Genomic DNA, 11972 nt, shown 5'->3' with positions numbered 1-11972 from the left:
TGTGAAACAAAAGAAAAAAATAACACTTAACAAAATAATGATACATTTTGACTGACATTTTTATAAATAAATGTTTTAATATTCTTTATGTACTACATGAGAGGGCTAGTTGTGTAAAGTGTTCTCTATAATTTAATTTTTTTATTGGTGAAATAGGAAAAACATGAGTTAACTTATAATGATGTTAAAAATGCTTACAAAATCAATTTTTTTGCCCGAAACTTCAATAAGACGTCACTCATCTATGACGCTAATGAGCGAAATGGGCGAGTCATTTATTATTGTTTTTACATGTATTTATCCGTGCATAAATTAAAAAGCAAAAAAAAAAAAATCTGCCCCAAATTTATTATTCATCAGTGATGTGATTAATATGCAAAATTATGCAAATGAAGACGCAATTAGGCTCCAATTCTCCGGCGGAGTTTTTCCATTATAATTTAATACAAAGTAACAGAGCAATTGGTGTCACGTGTAATTACGCTTAGCAGAGCGCATGCACACTCGCCGCCCAATGCTGCGCGCAAAACTTTGCGAGTACTTTACAGCCGCAGCCATGGGAGACGAACCTCACAATTGTCTCTTGGAGGGACCATAGATTTTTAAATGTCACATTCTATCAACTGTCATACACAGGGATACTTTCTGAAATGGCATGTCTTGCTCCGGTCTGAAATTAGAATCGACAAAATGCAAGATCACCCTTATGGTATATTGTATATGCATAATGGATTCCATTTTGGGAGGCCCGTAGATTTTAAAATCATCACACAAACATTAATAGAAGCTACACAGGATTCTGGGTCTAATTAACGCTGGTGGTGGATTTTGCGGCTTGGAAAAATAAGGACATCACACATTCTGCTCCTGTGTCTCCAGTTGTAAAAGCCTCCACCTTGAGAGGGCCATAAATTTTACCGTACGTAATTTCATGCTCTCAGACACAGAAATCTTCTGGTACTTTTTAGAATTCCAGGCCAAGTTTCGATTTAGAACTCCAGAAAACGGAAGATGCACCTTGCAAATTCTCCTCCTGTCTCTCCTTTTCGAACTTTTGAGTTTTTTTTTCGGGAATGATGGGCCTTGTTCGATCTGGGAATTACCATGTCATGGATGAGGTCACTCCAATTCTCAATGTTTCGGTCCTGGTGGGCCATAAATTATAAATCGCCACACCAACACGCACTTTGTGGTCATTTCCACAATACCAGACCTTGTACCGGATGGAAATTTTAACCAGGTGGCTAAGAGAAGATGGTGCTGGTTCTAACATAATTCGTCATGGGAAAGCCATAAATCGGCGTGTCCAAATTTGGCCGTTGAGAGCCAGTGTCCTGCATGTTTTCCAGGTTTCTTACCCAACACACCTGATTCGAATGATCAGGATGGAAATGAAACCTCGATACATGCAGGATAACGGCCCTTGAGGACAGAGTTTCGACACCCCCGCCATAGATTTTATAATAGTCACACGCACAGGGCTTTGGTCTGACCTGCAGAGGGAACCTCACAGATGTCCTATTGTTTTGGTTCGTGCGTTTTCCGTCAAGTCATTAATTTTACCTTTTGGGAATTTCTTGGCCCCTTTTTCCAGTAGGAATTTAGAAGTAGGTTCTTTTCCATTCTCCCCAATTCTAATAGACATTCGTTTTGGGGAGGCCATCAATTTTAAATCGTCATATAATATAGGGAACCTCACAAATGTACCATTGTTCCGGTTCTAACGTCTTCTGCCAAGCCATAGATTTTACTCGGACACATCACGGTACTTTTGGGAATTTGGAGGCCTTTTTCTGTTAGGAATTTAAAATGAGGTTCTTTTCCAGTTCTTCCAATTCTAATAGATATCCGTCTTGGGGGGGCCATAAATCTTGAATTGTCATATATACACACATATGCACACGGGAAACAAAGACGTCCTCCCTCGTCCGTCCTCGCCGCCTCCACTCCGCTGGCTGCGCTCTGTCAAAGAACATAATCCCTCCACAAAATGGAAGCACAAAGGAAACTTGAGCTGAATCCTGTAAAGGCGCGGACACGCCACACAATGCGTCCTCCCACCCGTTTTTTTTTCTCCCTTTGCCTCGCTCGCCTGATGGAAAAATGCCCCGTGGCGCAGATCAAGCATTTTCTCATCCTCCTCCTTCATCATCCCTTCTTTGCACCCCCCCACATTAACTCCACAAGCAGAGGCCAAGGTCCACTCGGACTTGACCAGATTTAAAGTGCCTTTGCATGACCACAAATTAGCGTGTGGGGGGGTAGTTAATAGTAGTTAGGTTTAACGGTCTCAGCTGAGTGAGCCACAGAGTCACTAATTCAATTAGATGAGCGGGTTAAGAAATGAATTCACTGTTTGAATCAGGACATCATAAATAAAAGTGAACGGATAGATTTCAAAGTTGTTTTAACAACAGAATGGAGGCATACATTATATGTGTCATTTAAATGTGTCACAGAGATCACGTGCTGTTTTATTCATGGGGTGGAAAGAAAACAGTTGTTGCGGTTAAACCATATAGGTCATTGTTGTCAGTTTTTTGCCTTAAAGCAGCACCTGAGGGGCGTGTCCCACTCAGGTTCGCCCCCTGCAGGCGGAAGTCAAAAGGGTGAGCGACGCTGCGGTTTGCCATCCACTTCTTGCTGATTTACATCAAGCCTTTGGTAAAGTAGGCCGCTCGCGCTCGCCTTCGCCACAGGAAGCGGAAGTGCCCCGCGGGCTGGGCGCACCTCCACCTGTGTCGCTGCCACATCTGCAAAGTGGCGAGGCGCTCCCCCAGTCGCGCTTCCTGTCGCTGCCAGCGCACGACAAATGTCAAAATGGGCATGTGAGATAACAACTCTTGACTTGACATATAAACTTACACACTGCACAGCACTCAATGGGGGGGACTACACAGTGGAATCAACCGTATCACACACAGACACACGCACACACACACACACACACACACATCATATATATATATATATATATATATATATATATAATGTATCAAAAGTCAAAGTATATATAATGTATGTGATAGCAACCCACATATTGTGTATAACACAGAAAACAATGTTAGCTGAAAGTTGTTCGGAGGTTGTTCGAGTGAGTTGGGTAATAAGCAAGTTGAATGGGTTAGGTTTAGTGAGTTAGTTGAATGTTTTGGGAATAAAGGTATTGATTCAGTTGAATTAGTTGGAAATTAAGTTCATGATTTTGTTGAGTGAAAGGGATTCTGTTGTAGTGAATGGTATACAGGTGATTTAGGGTTGTGGATTTGGCTTGAGGTTGGTGTTAGGTTCATGTTCAACCATGTTCAAACAACAAACCAGAAGGAAGACAACCAGCTTTTTCTTGCGAGGAGAGCGGACAGGAACCTGCGCTATCAGATCTCTTTCCGGTCTGGATACACACCCTGTCCGCTCCTCGTTTATTCATTTGGGTTAGCCCTAGTTACAAAACCGTTGCTGCCCTTAAGGGTTGGGGGAGACACATGGCAACAATGCAAACAATCAGTTTGTGAACCTGGGGGATTTAGACACGAGTCCATGCCGCAATCTTTTTTCCCAGGAACATCAAAAACCGACCCCATGCTGTTCTGAGGAGACATGTCACTCCTTCTTCACAAACAACTCCAACAGAAAACATCCATAACCTATATACAGAGTTGGTGAGATTGTTGATTAGATGTTTAGTCAATCAATTGAATGAATTGGATAATTAGACGTCTAGTGAGTTAGATGTGAAGTTTGAAACTTATCCATTCAGTTGAGTAAGTGAGCGACATCAGAGAAGGACCACGCCCTCCTCCGTTTGTTGAAGTTTGAGCGGCGGAGCGTGGTAATTAACCTCCTCCGTGTGCCGGCGCAGCGACAAGAGTCAAACACACGGTGGCGATTGCTGTATTTTTCCACTTATTTTTTCCCCCCCAAACATCACAGACACTCGCTGTAAATTCTCTAAATGTCTGCTTTGCTTTCATGGATTACTGTCAGCATTGTGAGCGGCTGCCAGGCCCGCTCGCCTTTTTCCGGGCCCGTCTCCGCCACCTTGATATATTTGCCAAATGAATATCTGAAGCCGTAATTAAATTTATCCACCTCTGCACCTTCTGTACGGACGCCACCTTGCACACATCATACACACATCACACCTTTCACGCACGCACGTACACACTCTCGCTTCGGGACATTTTGTTTCAAAAAAAAAAAAAAACAGATTGGAGCATCCAACATATTTAATAATAATCATTTGGCAATTTATGTTATAAGCACCAGATGAATCAAACATGTCCCAAGTTCGGTGTTTCTGACAAATATAGTAAATTTATCAAATGGCTTCTTAGATCCCACCTACTCTATTTGCTGTTTTGGCACATTTTTTTTTTCCACTTGGGATTGTGTAAAGACATAAAACAGATCAGATGTCCTCGTTGTCCTTTAAACATCTAATATTTGAAACTTAAAAAAACTTTAAATCCCTATACCTTGCTCACTTGAAACCATATCTTCCACTCCCAATTTGAAACACAATCTTCAAATCTTATTTAAAATCCTTAAACTTTGCTTGAAACCCTGTTTTGTAACCCTGGAAACCCTATCTTGAACCCTCGTACCAAGCCTGAAACTTTATATTAAAATCCTTAATCCTGATTTGTTATCCCTAACCTTGTTTCCAAACCTAACCCAGGTTTAAAACCCTGATTTTAAAACCCTATGACCTCACACTCAAACTCAGGTTTGAAACTTCTGAAAATGTTCTCCAATCTTTCTCAAAATGCTTACTTGAAACCTTAACCTTATCTTCCAATGACAATATGAATTCTTAACCTGACCCTGAAGCCATAATTTGAAACCCTACTATCTTGAAATTCTCCTTCACCCTCATGCAGCATTTTGACCACTTTGGATCATTTTCCTCCACATCATTCTGGCAGTATTTTAGCCGAGAGATGACACTCTCTCGGTAGTGTGATCACTAAGTGGTCATGCCAAGTTGAACTTTGACATGTTGTCACCATCTGGGTGAAATTTCAGCTCCCTGGTGTTTTTCAATATTTTCGAAATGTCTATGATGTACAGATGAAAGGATTGGACGAACTAGTAAACACGGGTTAAAAATCATGAAATGTTACTTGAAACCCTAACCCGAACTGGAAACCCTATCTTGATTTCGCATCCCAAGTCTAAAAATTCTTACCAAAGTCTTTGACTCGGATTTGAAACCCTGAACCTTGTTTGGAACCTTACCTGGGTTCGAAACCTTACTTTTAAACACTTACCTCGGCTACAAACCCCAATTTAAAACCCAATCCCTGGTGTGAAAATCTAGCCCAGGTCTACTGGAAAATATGGCTTGATCTTTTTTTTTTCTTTTAAACCTCAATTTAAAATCCTAATCCGATATGTAAAACTCCAATTTAAGTGACCAGAACCCCTCAGAATGTTCAAATCCCAAATTGCGATGACCTGAAATGTAAATCTGAGAATTCGTCAGAATCAGCTGTCACACTATGTTAACCAACACATGCTGCGGCCTTGTCTTGTTGACCACCGCCGCCGCCGAATCGGGACCCTTGGAACGGCCTGAAAGCAACTCGCCGCATTAGCGTTAGCATTATCATAGCCTGGCATTCATCAGTCTGTCCAACCTTTTGTTTCTCGCCCTTTTTTTTTTTTCAGAAGGCGAGCGCGGGAATTATTAGCAGCTTAGCGTGGAGAGGCCCCCATAAGAAGCTCTTGGGGTATGTAAGCCCATCTCCCGAGTCCCCGCCAACAACAGCGATGCCGTGTTCGTGTCAGCAGAAGAGGGGGGCGGCGATACCGCAACGTTGTCGAATCCACTCCCGCGGAAAAAAAACCAAACTAAAATAAAACCCCGGGAAATAGTAAGCGAACAATAGGAAGCATGACTCAGCACATTTCCATTGTTCACGCCGCGTGTGTTTCGGCGTACAACAACGCTGCGCACTTCTGTGGGAAAGCCGCGGTGGAGTTGAGGTTTTTTTTTTTTTCAATGGATTTGGGGGTACGGCGTGAAATCCTGTGGCACCTCTTCGCGGCTTGCTGGCATACGTGGGACCGAGGCGCCGGGATTGAAGGCGGCTTAATGTTGGCGCGGTCCGCGTGTGCGCGCGTGATAACGCGCTGGCTTTTCTTCCCAGGTTAGCTGCCAGGTTAGCTGCCAGGTTAGCCGCCTAGCGACGCCCGCCGTGTTACCGCGTCGTATTTGGGGGGAAAAAAGGAGAAGAGGAGGCCCGGTCGCCGAGGTGGTGGTGGGGGAGGGCTAATGCATGTTTTTGGACGGGTTTTGGTAATTCCCACCATGTTTGTGAATGCAGATAGTGTGTGACAATGCGTGTAAAAACAGACACTGGCGCTTAACCGCTAATAGCTGATTGGCTATTTTGAGGCATTAAATGGAGGAAGAAAATACCTGCACGCTCACACAATACGCGTCAGGTTATTTTTACACGCAAGCTTACAGCGTTACCTTGGCTTGAAACCCTAACTTTGGATTTGAACTCAAATTTGAAACGCTGACGTGAAACCCTCATTTGAAAAACCGACCCTGTCTCGATCTTAAACTCGAAACAGACAGCCAAACCTGAAACACAACTTTAGATTAAAAACCCTAACTTGAAACACTAATCAAGGCCTGAATCACTAACCTTAAAGCCTCAACCAGGCTTGAAACTGTCACATAAAACCATAAGTCAAAAACTCTCCTTTGAAGCCTTTTCTTGCGATTAAAACTCAAACTTTAATCCTCTCAAACCCTAATGTGAAATCCTAACCTAGAGATGAAACCCTGATTTAAAACCCAAACCTGACTTGAAACCCTGTACTGGGCTCTTGACATCCAAACCCAAGTTCATTAAGTTAAAAGTAAGCTTGAAACCCAAAGCTCAAAGCGTAAAGGAAACCCAAATCCAAGATTTTGGTCATATCTTGAAGCCCTACCCTTTGTTTAAAATCTTGATTTTAGAATGTCGTTTGAAACATTACTCTTGTTTAACTCAATTGTTGAAACATAACCGTAGATTCAAACCTTCAACCTTGACTTTTATCCTTATTTTGGGGCCCTAATACCCTGTTATGAGTAAATGCTAAATAATTTGAAACCTTAATCTTAGTTTAAAACCCGACGAGATGTTTTTGTGTCAGATTAATGTGTGAAATGACAATGCGTTTTGAAAACTGACAGTTAGTACTTACCCGCTAATGGCTTGTCGTAAGACACCTTTTTGCTATTTTGGGTTTTAAATGATGGGGAAAAAAATACCTGACACACACACGTACATGCACACACACACACACACAGACTATGCGGCAGGTTATTTTTACGGCGCTCAACATCTGCTTGTTCCACACTGCAGAGACGCTTTTGACGCATGTTCATTAGCACACAGTTTTTCTTACTCTTTAATGCCTATGTTTTCATATGCACTCAAGCATGGATTGTGAACCTAATCCATGCTTGAACCCCTATTTTGAAACCCAACCCGAATCCAGGTTTGAAATCCCAATTTAGAACCCTATCCTGGTCTTGAAACCTTAACATGAAACCCCAAAATAGTCCTGAACTAATTCATATTTGACATGCAAATGAAAAAGCCTAAATCTTTTTGGGAAACCTGAACTTGCCTTTAAACCCTAATTTGAAACCCTGTCTTTAGTTTGGAACCATAATGTAAATTACTAACAATATCTTGAAATCTTGTTCAAAAATGATTTAAACCTTACCCTGTCCTGAAATCTTAATTCAACACCATAACTCTAGTTTGTACCCTAGTCAGTGTTGAAACCCTAATTTGGAGCCCTGACCTTGAACTGAAATTGTAATTTTAAACCCGAACCTAGTTTTGGACCATAATGCGAACCACTAACCCTGACTGGAATCTGTAAACTAGTCCAGGTTTGAAATCAAAAATGCTAAAAAAAGTTTGAAAGTCTAAACTTTCCTTTAAACCTGAGTTTAAAACCCTAAACTGAAACCCTACCCTTTGTATGCAACTGTAATGTGAATTTCTAACCACCTTTTGAAACCATACCCTGACCTGAAATTTAATTAAACACCATAACACTACTTTTAAACCATAATCAGTGTCAAAACCCTAATTTGAAATGCTGACAATTTCTTGAAACCCTACTTTCAAAGTGGAACTCAGTTTGAAACTATAGCGTGAACTACTTACCCTGACTGAAATCTGTAAACTACTCTAGGTTTGAAATCCTAATTAAAAACCCCAAATTAAGTTTGAAAACCTAAACTTGCCTTTAGACCCTTATTTGAAACCCTACCCTTAGTTTGCAACCATAATGTGAATTATTAACCATAACTTGAAACCTTGTATGATACTAGTTTAAACCCCACTCTGGCCTGAAATTTACCACCATAACCCTAGTTTGAAACTGTAATCAGTGTTAAAAGCCCTAAAGCAAAAAAAAAAAAAAAAAAATGCTGACCATTCCTTGAAACCCTACTTTCCAACTAGAACTAAATTTGGAACCATAATGAAAACCACTGACTGCATCCATTGGTTGAACCTACATCTTATCTCAAGAAACAAGTTTAATATCCTTATTTGAAATCCTATCCTTCTCTCCAAACCATAATGCAAGTTTATAATTCCCAATTTGTCTTTCATAAATTCATATATTGAGTGTGTTTTGTTAATTGTTTTTCAATCACGTGTGAAACTTTGCATTTTTGCAATAGCAAAATGTGTATCATGATTACATTAGCATAAATGATTTCATAACATCTGCTTGTCAATAATTATCCAGTGACCTCTGACCCACGCCGGCATTGAACCGCAGGTGTAAGGCGGCGGCGGCAGAGTAATGAGCGCCTCTCCCCCCCACCTCCGCACGCTTCAATTAGCGCCTTAATATTAGCCTCCAAAATGAGGGGTTGGGAAGTAGATGAAATGACAAAATGGCCACCTTTCCCAAAGTTAGAAACCTGGTTTAAATTTCAAACAGTTGTTAGGGTTTGTAGCCATGGTTAGGATTTCATCTTAAGGTTTTAGAACAGGATTCCGGTTTCAAGTTTATGTTTGAGTATCGTACAAAAGTTTCAAATGGAGGTTTCTTGACAGGATTTCAAGCATACGTTAGGGTTTCAAGCCTGGGTTCAGGTTTTAAGACAAGGATAGCGCTGAAAGTAGTCATTTTAAATTGGTGCTTAAACCCAGTTAAGGTTTCAAGAAATGATGATGGCCTGTGTTAGGGTTTCAAGCCTGTGTTTGTGTTTCGAATATAGGTTTCAAACCAAGGTCGCCGCTGAAAGTAAGGACCAGGGTTTCAAATTTAAACCAGGGTTAGCATGGAGAGTAAGGTTTGGAGTTTCAAATATATTGAAGCTAAAGTTATGGTTTGAAGGATTAGGGTTTGAAGCCAAGTTACAGTTTCACATTAGGGTTTGTGGTTAGGGTTTAAATAATGGCTTAGGGTTTCAAAACATAGTATTATTTCACATTAGGGTTTTAAGTAAGGACTAGAGTTTCAAGTGTAGCTCAGTTTTTCAATTTAGGGTTTTAAGATTAGTTTTTGAACAAAGGTGACAGTTTCAACCTCAGGTGTCAAGGCAAAGTTGGTGGTTACACCAAGATGTAAAGTTCCCAAGTTGCGGTTAGGGTTCGAAGTTGGCAGTTTACACAGTTTTTAACTTAAGGATTCAAGCCAGGGTTAGGGATTTAAATCAACAGAGGTCATCTGCTGTAGTGCTCATTAGCTGAGGTGAGAGAAACAGTTAGCGCCTTATCTCTACCATGCAAACACGCAACTTGTAAATGTTCTTCACACGCTTAGTTTATTTGAGTTTATCTTAGCTTAGCGCCGAGCCTAATAGGAGATTGATGGCATGTAATTAGCGTGATCGGCGTGGGCGCCGCGCTTCTGCTGTCACCGGCAAACCAGGTGGAACGCCACGGGCAAACGCCGCCGATGAATCACTGGCAGACGCGCGCGGATGAAAGCGAAACTCGCCGCCGCGGTGACGGGATTTGAACGGCCGGTCGTTTCAATTTTGCGCGGGCCAAACAACGGGAACGCCGCGTTCAACTTTCAACTTTGTCTGGCTCGCTAATGCGATCGCGTTCGTCAGTCGGACTCGGAGACAAGGGGACGTCTGTGTCCGAGGTTCAAGTGGTGCGCTGCGTGACCGGGTCAAGTGCGAGTAGCGAAGACGGCGTTAAGGTCAGGCGGCGGTTGAGCAGGTTTGCTTCGTGACGGGCAGCACGCCAACAATCAGGAAAGCTAATTTTTAAAAGTTACTTTTGGACCGCAACAAGTTCACATCGCATAATCGGATTTCACGTCTTCCTGGGAATCTGATTTCTACGGGCAAATGTCTTAAATAAGGGCTAGTAGGGTTTCAAGGCTGTAAAGTCGGGTTTCAAGCAAATTTTTGGTTTTAAGGTTTGAGGTTTTAAGAGTCGGAAGTATTAGGAGTTCAGGTTAAGTCTCAAAGTTTTCAAGTTTTTCTAATTAGGGTTTCAATCAAGAAATAGGGTTTTAAGAAGTTGCAAAGAAGGATTGGGGTTTCAAAATATGTTTTCAAATAGTTAACTTTTTAAGTTAGGGTTTCATGCCACAGTTGGGAGTGAAGTTAAGGTCGCCATCGGGAATTTGGGGATTTAAGAGTTTGTTCGGTTCAGGTATCAATTAGGTTGGAATTATCAATGGTTAAAATTTAAGATTAGGGTTTCTAGCTCAGGTTGAATCTCATCATTATTTCAAATCTTTGAAATCTCGATGGGGGTTTCCAGTCAGAGGTTTTGGTTTCAAACAAGGTTTTAAGTTTCAGGCTGAAGTTAGTTTGGATTCATGTTCCCAGCCAGATTTCGGGTTTCAAATTCAAGTCCAGAAGCAATTTGAGGTTTCAAATTTAAGGTTTTAAAAAGAAAGCTGGGATTGTTATGATTGCAAACACAAATTAAGGTTTTAAATTAGGGTTGCAAGCAATGATTATCATTTCAAATGCAGATTTGAAGAATGATGATTGAGGTCTGTCCTCAACCTTAAGGACGATCATTTGATGCAGTCAGTCAATCATTCAATCAATCAGCATGCCAGTCATCACTTTAAAGGGTGCAAAGGAGCCATCAAGGGGGGGGGGGCGCAAGGGATCCGGCGCCCGCCCCCCTCCCCGATGACGTCTCTAATTGCCCCCTCGTCGTACGGCTTCATTAAGATCAGCATTGTGAGCTCGGCGAAGGGGGCGGCGGCCCACCATGCAAATTATAACCTCACCGTGACAGGTGGGTGCTACCCCCGCCGCCGCCACCCCGCCCACCCGGTCCAAGGGGGGCCCGGCCCCCCGACCGTGAGTCATTTTTCACCCCCTGCGCCGTCATTAGCGGGTAATGATTGAATCCTTTAGTCGCTCAAAAGCATCAAGGCGCTCAGAAGCCGTTAGGAAAACAAGCAAAATGATGTCATCACTCATCATAAGCCCGCCGACTGTGCGACTGTCACTGTCTATCAATCCACTCATTAATGTACGTACAAAGCGATTAAACACTCGAAACGTCAAAGCTGATGGATATCGTGTAAAGGTGGTGTTGCCGATTTTTAATTCAGCGTACTTTTTTTTTTTCTCCTTGGTGTAGTACCGCGTTCTGCCACAACATGCTTGGCAGCACTGAGATCCTCTGGAAGAGATGCAGCAATAACTAACTAACTAACTAACTACTGTTAGAAATCGGAAGACCGTTTGCAAGCTAAATCCTCTTTTGATATCCCACTCTGAAACCCAAACCAATTTAAAACCCTACTTTGGAAGCCTAACCTGAGATGGAAAGTAAATTCAAACCCTAATTGTAGTTTAAAACTTTGAAACACTCACCTAAATTGAAAACCCTACTTTGAAACTTATTTAAAACCCTACTTTGAAACCCTAACCCTCATTATAACCCGAACACGAGTTTAAAACCCTACTTGAAGCTCTAACTCAACATTGAAACCCAAATCCTAGT

This window comes from Hippichthys cyanospilos, chromosome 3 (assembly GCF_059441005.1).
Source record: "Hippichthys cyanospilos isolate Australia breed blue-spotted pipefish chromosome 3, RoL_Hcya_1.0, whole genome shotgun sequence".
Classification (NCBI taxonomy): domain Eukaryota; kingdom Metazoa; phylum Chordata; class Actinopteri; order Syngnathiformes; family Syngnathidae; genus Hippichthys; species Hippichthys cyanospilos.
Note: the sequence above shows the minus strand (reverse complement) of the source record.